Source organism: Oncorhynchus gorbuscha, linkage group LG16 (genome assembly GCF_021184085.1).
Source record: "Oncorhynchus gorbuscha isolate QuinsamMale2020 ecotype Even-year linkage group LG16, OgorEven_v1.0, whole genome shotgun sequence".
Classification (NCBI taxonomy): Eukaryota; Metazoa; Chordata; class Actinopteri; order Salmoniformes; family Salmonidae; genus Oncorhynchus; species Oncorhynchus gorbuscha.
The window spans coordinates 3,379,604-3,402,232 of record NC_060188.1 but is presented as its reverse complement, the minus strand read 5'-3'; the positions used below and the strand labels follow the sequence as shown (position 1 = coordinate 3,402,232).

The 22,629-nt window shown below is 49.0% G+C and overlaps 1 protein-coding gene and 1 long non-coding RNA gene across 3 annotated transcripts in view; one reads left to right on the top strand and one right to left on the bottom strand.

Moving 5' to 3' along the window:
• The window catches only part of LOC123999673 (cAMP-dependent protein kinase type I-beta regulatory subunit-like), a 432,723-nt gene that overhangs the window by 23,574 nt on the left and 386,520 nt on the right, over positions 1-22,629 (bottom strand).
• Positions 13,168-21,183, top strand: LOC123999675. 2 transcript variants are annotated; one of them, XR_006832488.1, is made up of 3 exons: positions 13,168-13,188; positions 19,526-19,607; positions 20,154-21,183. It is a non-coding gene; the product is annotated as an uncharacterized LOC123999675 (long non-coding RNA). The 2 variants fall into 2 exon arrangements; XR_006832489.1 differs by lacking the exon at positions 13,168-13,188 and adding an exon at positions 16,609-16,632.

The following is a 22,629-nucleotide window of genomic DNA, read 5'->3' as shown; positions in this document are numbered from 1 at the left end:
AGGTCAGTACCCCTGCAGGTCAGTACCCCTGCAGGTCAGTACCCCTGCAGGTCAGTCAGGTCAGGACCCCTACAGGTCAGTACCCCTGCAGGTCAGGACCCCTGCAGGTCAGTACCCCTGCAGGTCAGTACCCCTGCAGGTCAGCAGGTCAGTACCCCTGCAGGTCAGTACCCCTGCAGGTCAGTACCCCTGCAGGTCAGTACCCCTGCAGGTCAGGACCCTGCAGGTCAGACCCCTGCAGGTCAGTACCCCTGCAGGTCAGTACCCCTGCAGGTCAGACCCTGCAGGTCAGTACCCCTGCAGGTCAGTACCCCTGCAGGTCAGTAGGTCCCTACAGGTCAGTACCCCTGCAGGTCAGTACCCCTGCAGGTCAGTACCCCTGCAGGTCAGTACCCCTGCAGGTCAGTACCCCTGCAGGTCAGTACCCCTGCAGGTCAGTAGGTCCCTGCAGGTCAGTACCCCTGCAGGTCAGTAGGTCAGTACCCCTGCAGGTCAGTACCCCTGCAGGTCAGACCCCTGCAGGTCAGTACCCCTGCAGGTCAGACCCTGAGGTCCCCTGCAGGTCAGTACCCCCAGGTCAGTACCCCTGCAGGTCAGTACCCCTGCAGGTCAGTACCCCAGGTCAGTACCCCTGCAGGTCAGTACCCCTGCAGGTCAGGTACCCCTGCAGGTCAGTACCCCCCTGCAGGTCAGTACCCCTGCAGGTCAGACCCCTGCAGGTCAGTACCCCTGCAGGTCAGTACCCTGCAGGTCAGTACCCCTGCAGGTCAGTGCAGGTCCCCTGCAGGTCAGTACCCCTGCAGGTCAGACCCCTGCAGGTCAGTACCCCTGCAGGTCAGTACCCCTGCAGGTCAGTACCCCTGCAGGTCAGTACCCCTGCAGGTCAGTACCCCTGCAGGTCAGTACCCCTGCAGGTCAGTACCCCTGCAGGTCAGTACCCCTGCAGGTCAGTACCCCTGCAGGTCAGTACCCCTGCAGGTCAGTACCCCTGCAGGTCAGTACCCCTACCCAGGTCAGTACCCCTGTCAGGTCAGGTACCCCTGCAGGTCAGGTCAGTACCCCTGCAGGTCAGTACCCCTGCAGGTCAGTACCCCTGCAGGTCAGTACCCCTGCAGGTCAGTACCCCTGCAGGTCAGTGCAGGTCCCCTGCAGGTCAGTACCCCCAGGTCAGGTCAGGTCACCCCTGCAGGTCAGTACCCCTGCAGGTCAGTACCCCTGTCAGTACCCCTGCAGGTCAGTACCCCTGCAGGTCAGTACCCCTGCAGGTCAGTACCCCTGCAGGTCAGTACCCCTGCAGGTCAGTACCCTGCAGGTCAGTGCACCCCTGCAGGTCAGTACCCCCAGGTCAGTACCCTGCAGGTCAGACCCCTGCAGGTCAGTACCCCTGCAGGTCAGTACCCCTGCAGGTCAGTACCCCTGCAGGTCAGTACCCCTGCAGGTCAGTACCCCTGCAGGTCAGTACCCCTGCAGGTCAGTCAGGTCACCCCTGCAGGTCAGGACCCCTGCAGGTCAGTACCCCTGCAGGTCAGGACCCTGCCAGGTAGATCCCCTGCAGGTCAGTACCCCTGCAGGTCAGTACCCCTGCAGGTCACCCCCTGCAGGTCAGTACCCCTGCAGGTCAGTACCCCAGGTCAGGACCCCTGCAGGTCCCCTGCAGGTCAGTACCCCTCAGTACCCCAGGTCAGTACCCCTGCAGGTCAGTACCCCTGCAGGTCAGTACCCCTGCAGGTCAGTACCCCTGCAGGTCAGTACCCCTGCAGGTCAGTACCCCTGCAGGTCAGACCCTGCAGGTCAGTATCCCAGGTCAGTACCCCTGCAGGTCAGTAGGTCAGGACCCCTGCAGGTCAGGACCCCTGCAGGTCAGTACCCAGGTCTGCAGGTCAGGTCAGTACCCCTGCAGGTCAGTACCCCTGCAGGTCAGTACCCCTGCAGGTCAGTACCCTGCAGGTCAGTACCCCCAGGTCAGTACCCTGCAGGTCAGTACCCCTGCAGGTCAGGACCCTGCAGGTCAGTACCCCTGCAGGTCAGTACCCCTGCAGGTCAGGTCAGGTACCCCTGCAGGTCAGTACCCCTGCAGGTCAGTACCCCCTGCAGGTCCCCTGCAGGTCAGTACCCCTGCAGGTCAGTACCCCTGCAGGTCAGTACCCTGCAGGTGCAGGTCAGTACCCCTGCAGGTCAGTACCCCTGCAGGTCAGACCCCTGCAGGTCAGTACCCCTGCAGGTCAGTACCCCTGCAGGTCAGTACCCCTGCAGGTCAGTACCCCTGCAGGTCAGTCAGACCCTGCACCCCTGCAGGTCAGTACCCCTGCAGGTCAGTACCCCTGCAGGTCAGTATCCCTGCAGGTCAGTACCCCTGCAGGTCAGTACCCCTGCAGGTCAGTACAGGTCCCTGCAGGTCAGGTACCCCTGCAGGGTCAGGTCAGTACCCCTGCAGGTCAGTGCAGGTCCCCTGCAGGTCAGTACCCCTGCAGGTCAGTACCCCTGCAGGTCAGTACCCCTGCAGGTACCCCTGCAGGTCAGTACCCCTGCAGGTCAGTACCCCTGCAGGTCAGACCCCAGGTCAGACCCCCCCTGCAGGTCAGGTCACCCCTGCAGGTCAGTATCCCTGCAGGTCAGTACCCCTACAGGTCAGGTCAGTACCCCTGCAGGTCAGGACCCTGCAGGTCAGTACCCCTGCAGGTCAGACCCCTGCAGGTCAGGACCCCTGCAGGTCAGGACCCCTGCAGGTCCCTGCAGGTCAGTACCCCTGCAGGTCAGTACCCCTGCAGGTCAGTACCCTGCAGGTCAGTACCCCTGCAGGTCAGTACCCCTGCAGGTCAGTACCCCTGCAGGTCAGGACCCCTCAGGACCCCAGGTCAGTACCCCTGCAGGTCAGTACCCCTGCAGGTCAGTACCCCTGCAGGTCAGTACCCTGCAGGTCAGTACCCCTGCAGGTCAGTACCCCTGCAGGTCAGTACCCCTGCAGGTCAGTACCCCTGCAGGTCAGTACCCCTGCAGGTCAGTACCCCTGCAGGTCAGTACCCCTGCAGGTCAGTACCCCCAGGTCAGGACCCCTGCAGGTCAGTACCCCTGCAGGTCAGTACCCCTGCAGGTCAGTACCCCTGCAGGTCAGGATCCCTGCAGGTCAGGACCCCCTACCCCTGCAGGTCAGTACCTGCAGGTCAGGACCCCTGCAGGTCAGGACCCCTGCAGGTCAGTACCCCTGCAGGTCAGTACCCCCAGGTCAGTACCCCTGCAGGTCAGTACCCCTGCAGGTCAGTACCCCTGCAGGTCAGTACCCCTGCAGGTCAGGACCCCTGCAGGTCAGGACCCCTGCAGGTCAGTACCCTGCAGGTCAGGACCCTGCAGGTCAGGTACCCCTGCAGGGTCTGCAGGTCAGTACCCCTGCAGGTCAGTACCCCTGCAGGTCAGTACCCTGCAGGTCCCCTGCAGGTCAGTACCCCTGCAGGTCAGTACCCCTGCAGGTCAGGACCCCTGCAGGTCAGTACCCCTGCAGGTCAGACCCCTGCAGGTCAGTACCCCTGCAGGTCAGTACCCCTGCAGGTCAGTACCCCTGCAGGTCCCCTGCAGGTCAGTACCCCTGCAGGTCAGGACCCCTGCAGGTCAGTACCCCTGCAGGTCAGTACCCCAGGTGACCCCAGGTCAGACCCCTGCAGGTCAGTACCCCTGCAGGTCAGGTACCCCTGCAGGTCAGTACCCCTGCAGGTCAGTACCCCTGCAGGTCAGGACCCTCAGTACCCCTGCAGGTCAGTACCCCTGCAGGTCAGGACCCCTGCAGGTCAGTCAGTACCCCTGCACCCCTGCAGGTCAGTACCCCTGCAGGTCAGGACCCCTGCAGGTCAGTAGGACCCCCTGCAGGTCAGGCACCCTGCAGGTCAGTACCCCTGCAGGTCAGTACCCCTGCAGGTCAGTAGGTCCCCTGCAGGTCAGTACCCCTGCAGGTCAGGACCCCTGCAGGTCAGTACCCCTGCAGGTCAGGACCCCCAGGTGACCCAGGTCAGGACCCCTGCAGGTCAGGACCCCTGCAGGTCAGTACCCCTGCAGGTCAGTAGGTCCCCTGCAGGTCAGTACCCCTGCAGGTCAGGACCCCTGCAGGTCAGTACCCCTGCAGGTCAGGACCCCTGCAGGTCAGGACCCCTGCAGGTCAGTACCCCTGCAGGTCAGTTCCCCTGCAGGTCAAGACCCCTACAGGTCAGTACCCCTGCAGGTCAGGACCCCTGCAGGTCAGTACCCCTGCAGGTCAGGACCCCTGCAGGTCAGGACCCCTGCAGGTCAGTACCCCTGGGCACGTGCCCGGTCGGTAATTCGGCCATGATTACTACAAGTTTACATAGCTGGCTAGACTAACTAGACTAATATACCAATGTAATAAAGGTAGACTCAGAGAAATGACATGGCCACGAGCAGCACTACAGATATTGAGATGAGCAGATGCAAGACACACACAGTTTCTGCACATTTGCACTGATTCGCTTCACACTGTTCACAGTCTTCCTTTGTCTTCCTCCTCATAGCAGCAGCAGCTACCATCATATCATATGGTTATGTGTCTTCCTCATAGCAGCAGCAGCTACCATCATATCATATGGTTATGTGTCTTCCTCATAGCAGCAGCAGCTACCATCATATCATATGGTTATTTGTCTTCCTCATAGCAGCAGCAGCAGCTACCATCATATCATATGGTTATGTGTCTTCCTCATAGCAGCAGCAGCTACCATCATATCATATGGTTATTTGTCTTCCTCATAGCAGCAGCAGCTACCATCATATCATATGGTTATTTGTCTTCCTCATAGCAGCAGCAGCTACCATCATATCATATGGTTATGTGTCTTCCTCATAGCAGCAGCAGCTACCATCATATCATATGGTTATTTGTCTTCCTCATCAGCAGCAGCAGCAGCTACCATCATATCATATGGTTATGTGTCTTCCTCATAGCAGCAGCAGCTACCATCATATCATATGGTTATTTGTCTTCCTCATAGCAGCAGCAGCTACCATCATATCATATGGTTATGTGTCTTCCTCATAGCAGCAGCAGCTACCATCATATCATATGGTTATTTGTCTTCCTCATAGCAGCAGCAGCTACCATCATATCATATGGTTATGTGTCTTCCTCATAGCAGCAGCAGCTACCATCATATCATATGGTTATGTGTCTTCCTCATAGCAGCAGCAGCTACCATCATATCATATGGTTATTTGTCTTCCTCATAGCAGCAGCAGCTACCATCATATCATATGGTTATGTGTCTTCCTCATAGCAGCAGCAGCTACCATCTTATCATATGGTTATGTGTCTTCCTCATAGCAGCAGCAGCTACCATCATATCATATGGTTATTTGTCTTCCTCATAGCAGCAGCAGCTACCATCATATCATATGGTTATGTGTCTTCCTCATAGCAGCAGCAGCAGCTACCATCTTATCATATGGTTATGTGTCTTCCTCAAAGCAGCAGCAGCAGCTACCATCATATCATATGGTTATGTGTCTTCCTCAAAGCAGCAGCAGCAGCTACCATCATATCATATGGTTATGTGTCTTCCTCAAAGCAGCAGCAGCAGTTACCATCATATCATATGGTTATTTGTCTTCTTCATAGCAGCAGCAGCTACCATCATATCATATGGTTATTTGTCTTCCTTCCTCATAGCAGCAGCAGCTACCATCATATCATATGGTTATGTGTCTTCCTCATAGCAGCAGCAGCTACCATCATATCATATGGTTATGTGTCTTCCTCATAGCAGCAGCAGCTACCATCATATCATATGGTTATTTGTCTTCCTCATAGCAGCAGCAGCTACCATCTTATCATATGGTTATTTGTCTTCCTCATAGCAGCAGCAGCTACCATCATATCATATGGTTATTTGTCTTCCTCATAGCAGCAGCAGCTACCATCATATCATATGGTTATCCTTGTCTTCCTCATAGCAGCAGCAGCTACCATCATATCATATGGTTATGTGTCTTCCTCATAGCAGCAGCAGCTACCATCATATCATATGGTTATTTGTCTTCCCTCATAGCAGCAGCATCAGCTATTTGTCTTCCCATCATATCATATGGTTATTTGTCTTCCTCATAGCAGCAGCAGCTACCATCATATCATATGGTTATTTGTCTTCCTCATAGCAGCAGCAGCTACCATCATATCATATGGTTATTTGTCTTCCTCATAGCAGCAGCAGCTACCATCTTATCATATGGTTATTTGTCTTCCTCATAGCAGCAGCAGCTACCATCATATCATATGGTTATTTGTCTTCCTCATAGCAGCAGCAGCTACCATCATATCATATGGTTATTTGTCTTCCTCATAGCAGCAGCAGCTACCATCATATCATATGGTTATTTGTCTTCCTCATAGCAGCAGCAGCTACCATCTTATCATATGGTTATTTGTCTTCCTCATAGCAGCAGCAGCTACCATCATATCATATGGTTATTTGTCTTCCTCATAGCAGCAGCAGCTACCATCATATCATATGGTCATTTGTCTTCCTCATAGCAGGTTACCATCATATCATTGTCTTCCTCATAGCAGCAGCAGCTACCATCATATCATATGGTTATTTGTCTTCCTCATAGCAGCAGCAGCTACCATCATATCATATGGTTATGTGTCTTCCTCATAGCAGCAGCAGCTACCATCTTATCATATGGTTATTTGTCTTCCTCATAGCAGCAGCAGCTACCATCATATCATATGGTTATTTGTCTTCCTCATAGCAGCAGCAGCTACCATCATATCATATGGTTATTTGTCTTCCTCATGGTTAGCAGCAGCAGCTACCATCATATCATATGGTTATTTGTCTTCCTCATAGCAGCAGCAGCTACCATCATATCATATGGTTATGTGTCTTCCTCATAGCAGCAGCAGCTACCATCTTATCATATGGTTATTTGTCTTCCTCATAGCAGCAGCAGCTACCATCTTATCATATGGTTATTTGTCTTCCTCATAGCAGCAGCAGCTACCATCATATCATATGGTTATTTGTCTTCCTCATAGCAGCAGCAGCTACCATCATATCATATGGTTATTTGTCTTCCTCATAGCAGCAGCAGCTACCATCATATCATATGGTTATGGTTTTGTCTTCCTCATAGCAGCAGCAGCTACCATCATATCATATGGTTATTTGTCTTCCTCATAGCAGCAGCAGCTACCATCATATCATATGGTTATTTGTCTTCCTCATAGCAGCAGCAGCTACCATCATATCATATGGTTATTTGTCTTCCTCATAGCAGCAGCAGCTACCATCATATCATATGGTTATTTGTCTTCCTCATAGCAGCAGCAGCTACCATCATATCATATGGTTATTTGTCTTCCTCATAGCAGCAGCAGCTACCATCATATCATATGGTTATTTGTCTTCCTCATATGGTTAGCAGCAGCAGCTACCATCATATCATATGGTTATTTGTCTTCCTCATAGCAGCAGCAGCAGCTACCATCATATCATATGGTTATTTGTCTTCCTCATAGCAGCAGCAGCAGCTACCATCATATCATATGGTTATTTGTCTTCCTCATAGCAGCAGCAGCTACCATCATATCATATGGTTATGTGTCTTCCTCATAGCAGCAGCAGCTACCATCATATCATATGGTTATTTGTCTTCCTCATAGCAGCAGCAGCAGCTACCATCATATCATATGGTTATGTGTCTTCCTCATAGCAGCAGCAGCTACCATCATATCATATGGTTATTTGTCTTCCTCATAGCAGCAGCAGCTACCATCATATCATATGGTTATGTGTCTTCCTCATGGTTAGCAGCAGCAGCAGCTACCATCATATCATATGGTTATGTGTCTTCCTCATAGCAGCAGCAGCTACCATCATATCATATGGTTATTTGTCTTCCTCACAGCAGCAGCAGCTACCATCATATCATATGGTTATGTGTCTTCCTCATAGCAGCAGCAGCTACCATCATATCATATGGTTATGGTTTTGTCTTCCTCATAGCAGCAGCAGCTACCATCATATCATATGGTTATTTGTCTTCCTCATAGCAGCAGCAGCTACCATCATATCATATGGTTATGTGTCTTCCTCATAGCAGCAGCAGCTACCATCATATCATATGGTTATTTGTCTTCCTCATAGCAGCAGCAGCAGCTACCATCATATCATATGGTTATTTGTCTTCCTCATAGCAGCAGCAGCAGCTACCATCATATCATATGGTTATGTGTCTTCCTCATAGCAGCAGCAGCAGCTACCATCATATCATATGGTTATTTGTCTTCCTCATAGCAGCAGCAGCTACCATCATATCATATGGTTATTTGTCTTCCTCATAGCAGCAGCAGCAGCTACCATCATATCATATGGTTATTTGTCTTCCTCATAGCAGCAGCAGCTACCATCATATCATATGGTTATGTGTCTTCCTCATAGCAGCAGCAGCAGCTACCATCATATCATATGGTTATTTGTCTTCCTCATAGCAGCAGCAGCTACCATCATATCATATGGTTATGTGTCTTCCTCATAGCAGCAGCAGCTACCATCATATCATATGGTTATTTGTCTTCCTCATAGCAGCAGCAGCTACCATCATATCATATGGTTATTTGTCTTCCTCATAGCAGCAGCAGCTACCATCATATCATATGGTTATGTGTCTTCCTCATAGCAGCAGCAGCTACCATCATATCATATGGTTATGTGTCTTCCTCATAGCAGCAGCAGCAGCTACCATCATATCATATGGTTATTTGTCTTCCTCATAGCAGCAGCAGCTACCATCATATCATATGGTTATGTGTCTTCCTCATAGCAGCAGCAGCTACCATCATATCATATGGTTATGTGTCTTCCTCATAGCAGCAGCAGCTACCATCATATCATATGGTTATTTGTCTTCCTCATAGCAGCAGCAGCTACCATCATATCATATGGTTATGTGTCTTCCTCATAGCAGCAGCAGCAGCTACCATCATATCATATGGTTATGTGTCTTCTTCATAGCAGCAGCATCTCTTTTTGTCTCTCGCTCTCTCTCTGTCTCTATCTCTCTCTCTCTCTCCCCTCTTTCTCTCTCTCTGTCCTTCTGTCTACCTTCCCCATTGCCCCTCTGTCTCTCTCTCCCTCTCTTGCTACTCCCCTCCCCTTCCCTCCCACCTCTCCCTCCCCTCCTTCCCTCTACTCATCCTCTCCTCTTCCTGTTGGCCAGGGGTACAGTAAATGAGGACATCCCCATGTTTATTGAAGACATACTGTGCTGTATCTAGAGAGCTCAGCTCATGGTTAATACTGTACTGTATCTAGAGAGCTCAGCTCATGGTTAATACTGTACTGTATCTAGAGAGCCCAGCTCATGGTTAATACTGTACTGTATCTAGAGAGCCCAGCTCATGGTTAATACTGTACTGTATCTAGAGAGCTCAGCTCATGGTTAATACTGTACTGTATCTAGAGAGCTCAGCTCATGGTTAATACTGTACTGTATCTAGAGAGCTCAGCTCATGGTTAATACTGTACTGTATCTAGAGAGCTCAGCTCATGGTTAATACTGTACTGTATCTAGAGAGCTCAGCTCATGGTTAATACTGTACTGTATCTAGAGAGCTCAGCTCATGGTTAATACTGTACTGTATCTAGAGAGCTCAGCTCATGGTTAATACTGTACTGTATCTAGAGAGCACAGCTCATGGTTAATACTGTACTGTATCTAGAGAGCTCAGCTCATGGTTAATACTGTACTGTATCTAGAGAGCCCAGCTCATGGTTAATACTGTACTGTATCTAGAGAGCTCAGCTCATGGTTAATACTGTACTGAATCTAGAGAGCCCAGCTCATGGAGCCCAGCTATGGTTAATACTGTACTGTATCTAGAGAGCCCAGCTCATGGGGATCTCTGGGGCACCCTGGATGGGCATGTTCAGCAGTGTGTAAAAACTGTCCTTGTTCTTTTCAATTTGTCTCTGTGTACAGACTCTCTCTCACTCTCTCTCATAGAACTCCCTTACAATTTGATCTCCTTTAGCATTTGGGATCTTAATCCTCTACTGCCCCCCTCTCTTCTCCTCTCTTCCTTCTCTCTCTTCTTCTCATCCTTATCCTCCTCTTCCACTCCTCTCCTCCTCTTTGCTCTTGGCTCCGTCAGACTGGCACCCCGTGTGTCTGAGATGGCAGGAGGGAAGAGGAGGGAAAGAAGGGTGGGAATAGAGGGGTCCTTCTGGCCTTGGACCCGTCGCTGTTGGCATCCACTTAATCTGGATAATTAAACAAGGAAAATTCTGCCAAGTTTGGACATTTTGCCGGTCCCAACAAGGAAAAATGTATTTTAGGGTTACAATTAGGGTTAGGGTTAGAATTAAGGATAGGGTTAGGGGTTATGGTTAGGTTAAGGGTTAAGTTTAGGGTTAGGGAAAATAGGATTTGGGATGGGAATCAATGACTTGGTCCCCACGAGGATAGAAGAACATAACATGCATGTGTTTGTGAAGGAGAGTCAGTGTTTGAATGCGTGTGTTGGTGTCCACCACTACTCTCCTATGCTCTTAGGCTCAGGCTTCTGCCTTTCCCACAGAACATGTCTGTCTGTCTGTCTGTCTGTCTGTCTGTCTGTCTGTCTGTCTGTCTGTCTGTCTGTCTGTCTGTCTGTCTGTCTGTCTGTCTGTCTGTCTGTCTGTCTGTCTGTCTGTCTGTCTGTCTGTCTGTCTGTCTGTCTGTCTGTCTGTCTCTGAGCCCAACAAGAGTACCACAAAAATGTATTTTAGCTTCAGAGCACCACAGCCTCATGTTGGCCCAATGTACAGGGAACCCCTACCACACTGTCAGACTACCACACTACCAGAGTACCATGCACTACAACACTGCCACAGTACTACACTACCACACTGCCACGCTACCACGCACCACAGCTACAATGCTGCCACGCTACCACGCTACCACACTACCAGGCTACCACACTGCCAGACTACCACACTGCCAGACTACCACACTACCACACTACCACGCTACCACACTACCAGGCTACTGCCAGACTACCAGGCTACCACGCTACCACACACTACCAGGCTACCACACTGCCAGCTACCACAGCTACCACGCTACCAGGCTACCACACTGCCAGACTACCAGGCTACCACGCTACCACACTACCGCTAGCTACCACACTACCAGGCTACCACACTACAACACTACCAGGCTACCACACTGCCAGACTACCACACTACCACCACACTACCAGGCTACCACACTACCTACCACACTACCAGGCTACCAGACTACCACCTACCACACTACCAGGCTACCACACTACCAGCTACCACACTACCACGCTACCACACTACCAGGCTACCACTACCACTACCCACACTACCACCAGGCTACCACACTACCACGCTACCACACTACCAGGCTACCACGCTACCACACTACCACACTACCACTACCACGCTACCACACACCAGGCTACCACGCTACCACACTACCACGCTACCACACTACCAGGCTACCACACTACCACACTACCAGGCTACCACGCTACCACTCTACCACTACCACGCTACCAGGCACTGCCAGACTACCACGCTACCACACTACCAGGCTACCACACTACCACACTACCACACTACCACGCTACCACACTACCAGGCTACCACACTACCAGACTACCACACTACCACGCTACCACACTACCAGGCTACCACACTACCAGGCTACCAGGCTACCACGCTACCACTACCACACTACACTACCACACTACCACGCTACCACACTACCACACTACCAGGCTACCACACTACCACACTACCACGCTACCACACTACCAGGCTACCACACTACCACACTACCAGCTACCACACTACCAGGCTACCACACTACCACACTACCAGGCTACCACGCTACCACACTACCACGCTACCACACTACCACCACACGCTACCACACTACCAGGCTACCACCAGGCTACCACACTACCAGGCTACCACACTACCATGCTACCACACTACCAGGCTACCACACTACCACACTATCAGGCTACCACACTACCACACTACCAGGCTACCACACTACCACACTACCACACTACCACACTACCACACTGCCAGACTACCACACTATCAGGCTACCACACTACCACACTACCACACTACCAGGCTACCAGACTACCACACTACCACACTACCACACTACCAGGCTACCACACTACCACACTACCAGACTACCACACTACCAGACTCTATACACATTTATCTTTGTTAATCACACACACAGACAAAGACATTCAGGCAAGCAGGCACACGTGCAAACACACACCCTCATATACACACACCCTCAAATACACACACACACAATACGCACACACACACAATACACACTCATATTCCATATTCTCCATATTCTCACAAGCACACCTTTGTATTAGTGCTAAATGGTTTGGTCTGATGGGATCTCTCATTGAGACTCATTATATTCCTATGGGGTATTATTAGTTCTCATTAGAAGTGTGAGCCAAGGAAAAGTTGAGCAGAGCAGAGAGCTAAGGATTAGACTTAGAGAGAGGTTCTGGCACTATCAGCTCCGTTTAAACTTAAACATGGCTGAAGATATGGGCTGTGTCCCGAAGTGCCTCCCATTCTCTTTCTTACCGCACCACTTTTCACCAGAGCTCATGGGCCCTGATCAAAAGGAGTGCACTATAAAGGGAACTGGGTGCCATTTGGGATGATGCCATGCAGTGCACTACATTCACTTACTGCTAGCTGGTAAATCCCTTCAGGTTGCACGGACTACCCAGAACTACCCTGGAAATCATTCAACAACAAACATGAAACGGAGTGTGATGTAGTCTGACTATCTCAGGCTAGTTCAGCCCGAGCCTGGTTCCCAGATATGTGTGTGCTTTTTGTCAACGACTAAATCAACTATCGTTGCTATTCCATACATGTATTTAGTGTTGCTTAGTTTATTTTCTTCCCTTCTGGAAATGTGTCTGGCATCAAACAAGCAGGCATTACATGCCTCTCCAGTGGCAGTGGACTAGAGGTCTTCTCATGTCTCAGGTATTCAGGTTGGGGTGGACCAGTCAAGACTTCTACAGTGGACTAGAGGTCTTCTCAGGTCTCAGGTATTCAGGTTGAGGTGGACCAGTCAAGACTTCTACAGTGGACTAGAGGTCTTCTCGGGTCTCAGGTATTCAGGTTGGGGTGGACCAGTCAAGACCTCTACAGTGGACTAGAGGTCTTCTCAAGTCTCAGGTATTCAGGTTGGGGTGGACCAGTCAAGACCTCTACAGTGGACTAGTGGTCTTCTCAGGTATTCAGGTTGGGGTGGACCAGTCAAGACCTCTACAGTGGACTAGAGGTCTTCTCATGTCTCAGGTATTCAGGTTGGGGTGGACCAGTCAAGACCTCTACAGTGGACTAGAGGTCTTCTCAGGTCTCAGGTATTCAGGTTTGGATGGACCAGTCAAGACTTCTACAGTGGACTAGAGGTCTTCTCAGGTCTCAGGTATTCAGGTTGAGGTGGACCAGTCAAGACCTCTACAGTGGACTAGAGGTCTTCTCAGGTCTCAGGTATTCAGGTTGGGGTGGACCAGTCAAGACCTCTACAGTGGACTAGAGGTCTTCTCAGGTCTCAGGTATTCAGGTTGGGGTGGACCAGTCAAGACCTCTACAGTGGACTAGAGGTCTTCTCAGGTCTCAGGTATTCAGGTTTGGATGGACCAGTCAAGACCTCTACAGTGGACTAGAGGTCTTCTCAGGTCTCAGGTATTCAGGTTGAGGTGGACCAGTCAAGACTTCTACAGTGGACTAGAGGTCTTCTCAGGTATTCAGGTTGGGGTGGACCAGTCAAGACCTCTACAGTGGACTAGAGGTCTTCTCAGGTATTCAGGTTGGGGTGGACCAGTCAAGACCTCTACAGTGGACTAGAGGTCTTCTCAGGTATTCAGGTTGGGGTGGACCAGTCAAGACCTCTACAGTCGACTAGAGGTCTTCTCATGTCTCAGGTATTCAGGTTGGGGTGGACCAGTCAAGACCTCTACAGTGGACTAGAGGTCTTCTCAGGTCTCAGGTATTCAGGTTGGGGTGGACCAGTCAAGACCTCTACAGTGGACTAGAGGTCTCCTCAGGTCTCAGGTATTCAGGTTGGGATGGACCAGTCAAGACTTCTACAGTGGACTAGAGGTCTTCTCAGGTCTCAGGTATTCAGGTTGAGGTGGACCAGTCAAGACCTCTACAGTGGACTAGAGGTCTTCTCAGGTCTCAGGTATTCAGGTTGGGGTGGACCAGTCAAGACCTCTACAGTGGACTAGAGGTCTCCTCAGGTCTCAGGTATTCAGGTTGGGATGGACCAGTCAAGACTTCTACAGTGGACTAGTCTTCTCAGGTCTCAGGTATTCAGGTTGAGGTGGACCAGTCAAGACCTCTACAGTGGACTAGAGGTCTCCTCAGGTCTCAGGTATTCAGGTTGGGGTGGACCAGTCAAGACCTCTACAGTGGACTAGAGGTCTTCTCAGGTATTCAGGTTGAGGTGGACCAGTCAAGACCTCTACAGTGGACTATGACGATAGTGTAAAAGGACTAAAGCACTGACTGCTATTCTCAGCTAGCTAGCAGTTAGGCCCCACAATGTAAATGTTCATTCAGGACATTAAACACACAGACCCCTACTGTAATATTCATGCCCTTATAGGAACTTGAACTTGAGGAGGAAGTACAGACTAATGCCCTGTCACACACAGAATGCAGTCGTGAAGCCACACATACAGTACATTCCCTCTTATCAATATGTACAGTTGAAGTCGGAAGTTTACATACACTGGAGTCATTAAAACTTTGTGAATAGGGAATTTGTACTAGGTTTAAATTTTAGGAATTGTGAAAAACTGAGTGTAAATGTATTTGGCTATGGTGTATGTAACCTTCCGACTTCAACTATATGTGCTTGCAAATACAGCTACATTTGAAGTCAGAAGTTTACATACACCTTAGCCAAATACATTTAAACTCACTTTTTCACAATTCCTGACATTTAAACCTAGTAAATATTCCCTCTCTTAGGTCAGTTAGGATCACCACCATTAAGAATGTGAAATGTCAGAATAATAGTAGAGATAATTATTTATTTCAGCTTTTATTTGATTTCTTTCATCACATTCCCAGACGTTCACATACACTCAATTAGTATTTGGTAGCATTGCCTTTAAAATGTTTAACTTGGGTCAAATGTTTTGGGTAGCCTTCCACAAGCTTCCCACAATAAGTTGGGTGAATTTTGGCCCATTCCTCCTGACAGAGCTGGTGTAACTGAGTCAGGTTTGTAGGCCTCCTTGCTCGCACACACGTATTCAGTTCTGGGCACAAATTTTCTATAGGATTGAGGTCAGGGCTTGAAATATGTCCACGGGAAAACATCCAATTGACTCAAATGACGTCAATTAGCCTATCAGAAGCTTCTAAAGCCATGACATTTTCTGGGATTTTCCAAGCTGTGAATTAAACGTGAAATAATCTGTCTGTAAACAATTGTTGGAAAAAGTACTTGTGTCCTGCAGAAAGTAGATGTCCTAACCCACTGGCCAAAACTATAGTTTGTTCACAAGAAATTTGTGGAGTGGTTGAAAAATGACTCCAACCTAAGTATATGTAAACTTCTGACTTCAACTGTGCATACACATGTACACGCATGGCAATATGCATACTCAGTGTATATTCAGTAGGCCTCTTCTTATATATGATCTTAGCAAGCACGCACTCGCTCATACACAGTTGCACACACACACACACACACTCAAACCGTTTATCAACAGCTGTGAGAGTTGACGTTAACCTTTCTTTGGGCTGCTGTACGTATTGCTTGATAAATCATTCAACTATTTCTTCTCTATTGTGCTATTTGGGAGTGACGCCCGACACACACACACACACACACACACACACACACACACACACACACACACACACACACACACACACACACACACACACACACACACACACACACACACACACACACACACACACACACACACACACACACTTGCCTCTGGTCGGTCACAGAGTTCAGTCAGGCTGTCCAGCAGACATCAGCTGTTTGTGGAGGACTCCTCTCCTTCTTTTCCTGGGAATGTGTGTGTGTGTGTGTGTGTGTGTGTGCGTGTGTGCGTGCGTGTGTGAGACTTCCGTGTTTGTGTGCATGTAATTGCTCTGTCTTGGGTTGTGTGCCAGCAGCTTGGGACTACAGTGATGGAAAGCTCTTGGATAGTGTGTTTGCTTGCCTGTGTGTGTGTGTGTGTGTGTGTGTGTGTGTGTGTGTGTGTGTGTGTGTGTGTGTGTGTGTGTGTGTGTGTGTGTGTGTGTGTGTGTGTGTGTGTGTGTGTGTGTGTGTGTGTGTGTGTGTGTGTGTGTGTGTGTGTGTGTGTGTGTGCTTCGGTGCGTGCATTCATTTGTGTGGTGTGCACACGTTTCCATGCTCTCAGTAATGACTGTGAGAGTAAATGAATGGTGATGTAAAGGGCATTGTAGACTCAGACCAGTGGAATCAGCACAACAGCACCACTGGTTTAGTTTAGGAACACTTCTCTCTCCAAGAGTCAGGGAAATGAACATCAACCAAGTCTAAGTATGTTTCTAAGTATGTTTCTCTGTCTGACTTTGTGTTTGTGTGTCTGTCTGTACAATCTATCTTCTGTCTCTCTCTCTTTCTGTCTGTATCTTTATTGTTCTTTCTGATGCTTTGTTCAGTTGTCAGTTGGTCTGTCTTTTTGTCTCTCTGGTCAGTTGGTCTGTCTCTGGTCAGTTGGTCTGTCTTTTTGTCTCTCTGGTCAGTTGGTCTGTCTTTTTGTCTCTCTGGTCAGTTGGTCTGTCTTTTTGTCTCTCTGGTCAGTTGGTCTGTCTCTCTGGTCAGTTGGTCTCTCTCTGGTCAGTTGGTCTGTCTCTGGTCAGTTGGTCTGTCTTTTTGTCTCTCTGGTCAGTTGGTCTGTCTCTCTGGTCAGTTGGTCTGTCTTTTTGTCTCTCTGGTCAGTTGGTCTGTCTCTCTGGTCAGTTGGTCTGTCTTTTTGTCTCTCTGGTCAGTTGGTCTGTCTTTTTGTCTCTCTGGTCAGTTGGTCTGTCTCTCTGGTCAGTTGGTCTGTCTCTGGTCAGTTGGTCTGTCTTTTTGTCTCTCTGGTCAGTTGGTCTGTCTCTCTGGTCAGTTGGTCTGTCTTTTTGTCTCTCTGGTCAGTTGGTCTGTCTCTCTGGTCAGTTGGTCTGTCTTTTTGTCTTCTGGTCAGTTGGTCTGTCTTTTTGTCTCTCTGGTCAGTTGGTCAGTTGGTCTGTCTCTTTTGTCTCTCTGGTCAGTTGGTCTGTCTGGTCAGTTGGTCTGTCTCTCTGGTCAGTTGGTCTGTGGTCAGTTGTCTGTCTTTTTGTCTCTTTTGTCTCTCTGGTCAGTTGGTCTGTCTCTCTGGTTTGGTTGTCTCTCTGGTCAGTTGGTCTGTCTTTTTGTCTCTCTGGTCAGTTGGTCTGTTGGTCAGTTGGTCTGTCTTTTTGTCTCTCTGGTCAGTTGGGTCTTTTTGTCTCTCTGGTCAGTTGGTCTGTCTCTCTGGTCAGTTGGTCTGTCTTTTTGTCTCTCTGGTCAGTTGGTCTGTCTCTCTGGTCAGTTGGTCTGTCTTTTTGTCTCTGGTCAGTTGGTCTGTCTCTCTGGTCAGTCGTTCTGTCTTTCTGTCTCTCTGGTCAGTTGGTCTGTCTCTCTGGTCAGTTGTCAGTTGGTCTGTCCCTCTGGTCGGTTGTCAGTTGGTCTGTCACTCTGGTCAGTTGTCAGTTGCTCTGTCTCTCTGGTCAGTTGTCAGTTGGTCTGTCTCTCTGGTCAGTTGGTCTGTCACTCTGGTCAGTTGTCAGTTGCTCTGTCTCTCTGGTCAGTTGTCAGTTGGTCTGTCTCTCTGGTCAGTTGGTCTGTCTCTCTGGTCAGTTGTCAGTTGGTCTGTCTCTCTGGTCAGTTGTCAGTTGGTCTGTCTCTCTGGTCAGTTGTCAGTTGGTCTGTCTCTGGTCAGTTGATCTGTCTCTCTGGTCAGTTGTCAGTTGGTCTGTCTGTCTGGTCAGTTGGTCTGTCTCTCTGGTCAGTTGTCAGTTGGTCTGTCTGTCTGGTCAGTTGGTCTGTCTCTCTGGTCAGTTGTCAGTTGGTCTGTCTCTGGTCAGTTGATCTGTCTCTCTGGTCAGTTGTCAGTTGGTCTGTCTGTCTGGTCAGTTGGTCTGTCTCTCTGGTCAGTTGTCAGTTGGTCTGTCTCTCTGGTCAGTTATCAGTTGGTCTGTCTCTCTGGTCAGTTGTCAGTTGGTCTGTCTCTCTGGTCAGTTGTCAGTTGGTCTGTCTCTCTGGTCAGTTATCAGTTGGTCTGTCTCTCTGGTCAGTTGTCAGTTGGTCTGTCTCTCTGGTCAGTTGGTGTGTCTGTTGGTGTATCTGTGCCTGTGTGTCCATGTGTCTGTATGTCTGTCAGCAGTTGTCCCACATCAGAGTGGTCTAAATCCTGTACACCTGCAGGTTTGTAAAGGAAAGAATGTCTCTCTCAGGCTAATCCCACTGATGATTTAGCAAAATAATGCCTATTTTCTCTTTTCCTCATCCCTCCTCTCTCCCTTCCCCTTTTCATCCTCCTGCTGTCTGTTCCCCTTTTCATCCTTCTGCTGTCTGTTCCCCTTTTCATCCTCCTGCTGTCTGTTCCCCTTTTCATCCTTCTGCTGTCTGTTCCCCTTTTCATCCTTCTGCTGTCTGTTCCCCTTTTCATCTTTCTGCTGTCTGTTCCCCTTTTCATCCTTCTGCTGTCTGTTCCCCTTTTCATCCTTCTGCTGTCTGTTCCCCTTTTCATCCTCCTGCTGTCTGTTCCCCTTTTCATCCTTCTGCTGTCTGTTCCCCTTTTCATCCTCCTGCTGTCTGTTCCCCTTTTCATCCTTCTGCTGTCTGTTCCCCTTTTCATCCTTCTGCTGTCTGTTCCCCTTTTCATCCTTCTGCTGTCTGTTCCCCTATTCATCCTTCTGCTGTCTGTTCCCCTTTTCATCCTTCTGCTGTCTGTTCCCCTTTTCATCCTTCTGCTGTCTGTTCCCCTTTTCATCCTCCTGCTGTCTGTTCCCCTTTTCATCCTTCTGCTGTCTGTTCCCCTTTTCATCCTTCTGCTGTCTGTTCCCCTTTTCATCCTTCTGCTGTCTGTTCCCCTTTTCATCCTTCTGCTGTCTGTTCCCCTTTTCATCCTTCTGCTGTCTGTCTGTCTCTCTCTTTCTTTATTCCCCTCTCTCTCTCTCTCTCTCTCTCTCTCTCTCTCTCTCTCTCTCTCTCTCTCTCTCTCTCTCTCTCTCTCTCTCTCTCTCTCTCTCTCTGTCTCTTTTCCTCCCTCTTCTCTCTTTCATGAGGTCCGTACATGGGGTCTGCAGAATGCTTTATGTGCATAAATTAGATGTTAAATTCTTTCACTCTCTCTCTCTCTCTCTCTCTCTCTCTCTCTCTCTCTCTCTCTCTCTCTCTCTCTCTCTCTCTCTCTCTCTCTCTCTCTCTCTCTCTCTAGGGTACAGCCTCTGTTCTCCAGCGTAGATCTGACAATGAGGAGTACGTCGAGGTTGGTCGTCTGGGGCCATCCGACTACTTTGGTGAGTGGATAACGTTACACACACATTCTTAGGCGAATGCTACATTACAGACCCTGTTCAACACACACCAGGAACTGTTAGGAACCTGTTCAACACACACCAGGATCTGTTAGGAACCTGTTCAACACACACCAGGATCTGTTAGGAACCTGTTCAACACACACCAGGAACTGTTAGGAACCTGTTCAACACACACCAGGAACTGTTAGGAACCTGTTCAACACACACCAGAAACTGTTAGGAACCTGTTCAACACACACCAGGATCTGTTAGGAACCTGTTCAACACACACCAGGATCTGTTAGGAACCTGTTCAACACACACCAGGAACTGTTAGGAACCTGTTCAACACACACCAGGAACTGTTAGGAACATGTTCAACACACACCAGGATCTGTTAGGAACCTGTTCAACACACACCAGGATCTGAATAAAACACAAGGACCTGAAAGGACACAACCTTATATGTCATCATCATCATAAGTAATGACCCTCATGAAAGTCAACAGAATGACCCCTGACCTCTGACTCCACCTTGTCCTCCAGGTGAGATCGCCCTGCTGCTGAACAGGCCGCGGGCGGCCACAGTGGTGGCCCGGGGACCCCTGAAGTGTGTGAAGCTGGACCGGCCCCGCTTCGAACGGGTCCTGGGGCCCTGCTCGGAGATCCTAAAGAGGAACATCCAGAGATACAACAGCTTCATCTCTCTCACCGTGTGAGGGGCCCCCGGGGGCCAAATGGGGAGGGAAAGGTGCGGATGGGTGGGGCAGGGGGGTTCCGCTGACAGGGCTTCTTCCTGACTTTTGTTCTTTTGGCTCTGTTCTTCTAATTCTGATCTTCTTCTTGTCCTTCACTTTGACCTGTACTGTCTCTGTAGCTCTATGGAAATGAACAATGAAACATGTGGGATGAATGTGGAGAGGACGGACACACAGTGTGGATGTACTTTAAATGGCTCATATGTTACAGGGGTCATATATGTTTACTGAATATGATACATGCTTGGAGAATGCAATGAATGGAGGTAGATTGCACTTGTATGTATTTTATGAGGAAAACTATAACAGAGGAGGGGTGGGGTAATTCAGGAAGGGAAGTCATGAATTCAGGAAGTGATGTCATGTTTACGTACAGCGATGGAGGAAGTTGGGTGTCTTTGCGCGCTGGTTGTAGTTTTTTGCCTTTTCGCTTTAGGGTCCTGGTCGTTGGTCCGTGGTTGCCATTTCTATGTCAAATCAACCCACTACCTGATGACACAGGCCTTTGTTTCCTAAAAACTAGAGGTAGATGTAAAAACAACTTTTATTCTTGTCTGTTTCATTGATCTCAATGCTTTTTAACTGTGCTTGTGTTGCTGGTACGAATGACGATGGGGTGTTTGTTAGAAGTTATATTTTGAATAGGGGTTTTATTGATGGATGCTGCAAATGTGCCATGTGAAGGAGTGTGGCTTTTATTTTGTAAAGATACCTCCATTCTGATGTTCAATCTGAATCTGAATCTGTAAATTGTTCCAAAGGCGCAATAGTGTTTGTTAGATTAACACACACACACACACTCTCTCAAACACATAACACACAGACACGGTCACACACACACAAACAGACACACACATGCACATGTACACACACATACACAAACACACACGTTCTGACATACACTCATACAGGTGGATATACACACACACATACACACACACACACTCCCCGGGACACCCACACACACACACACACACACACTCTCTCAGGACTATAAATTCATAATACAAATGTCTTACACTGGATGCTTTTTCAGCTGATTTTGGTCTGTGTTAAATTGATTGGTGAGATAATTTTCCGTCACTATACAGTTCTTAGCTTTTGGTGAATACAGCAGTTTGTTTAAATTGTTTTGATGATGTTGATTTAAATGTTATTATAAATGTTTAAACCAGAGAAATAGACAAAGTTATGTTACTCTCTTTCTAAGTCATTGGAGATTGTGATCTCTATCTCAATTCAAAGTTGCACAATAATTGACCAATGGCAGATGATGTCCAATGGAGCTGACCTATAGAACAGCATCTTTCTGTATTCCACACTCTCATTGGTTCTCATCATATTATTCCATCCTTTTCAGCAAATAAATACAAGCTTCTGAACTCCATTGGTTTCTTCCTTTGTATTTGCCATATATTTTAACTGTGCTGTTTCACTAAAGTTCTCAACCTAGAAACATTTTACAGACTGTATGTTTTTTATATGAGTTATCTTGTTGTTTTTAGTCTTGGTTTCACTGGTTCTTGGTTTCACTGGTTCTTGGTTTCACTGGTTCTTGGTTTCACTGGTTCTTGGTTTCACTGGTTCTTGGTTTCACTGGTTCTTGGTTTCACTGGTTCTTGGTTTCACTGGTTCTTGGTTGCACTGGTTCTTGGTTTCACTGGTTCTAGGTTTTACTAGAAATCGTTTTTCTAACGCTCTTCCATTAATTGTTTGTTCTCTACTGGTGTTTCAATGAAATATAGATCATAGTCGGTCTCACATTCCTTCCCATCTCTTACCCTGTCGGCATGTCCTGCATCCTCATTTCTCGATTAGTTCTTGTTCTCTTTTGCTTTTTATGGCTCTCACTCTGCTCTCTCCATCCCTCTTTTTCTTTCTCCCTCTCTTACCCCCTCCCACTCCTCCACCTCTTCCCCTCATTCTCCTACCCTCATTCTCCTACCCACCTACCCTTCCTTTCTCTTCTCCACCTCTTCCCCTCGTTCTCCTACCCACCTACCCTTCCTCTCTCTCCTCCACCTCTTCCCCTCATTCTCCTACCCACCTACCCTTCCTCTCTCTCCTCCACCTCTTCCCCTCATTTTCCTACCCACCTACCCTTCCTCTCTCTCCTCCACCTCTTCCCCTCATTCTCCTACCCACCTACCCTTCTTCTCTCTCCTCCACCTCTTCCCCTCATTCTCCTACCCACCTACCCTTCCTCTCTCTCCTCCACCTCTTCCCCTCATTCTCCTACCCACCTACCCTTCCTCTCTCTCCTC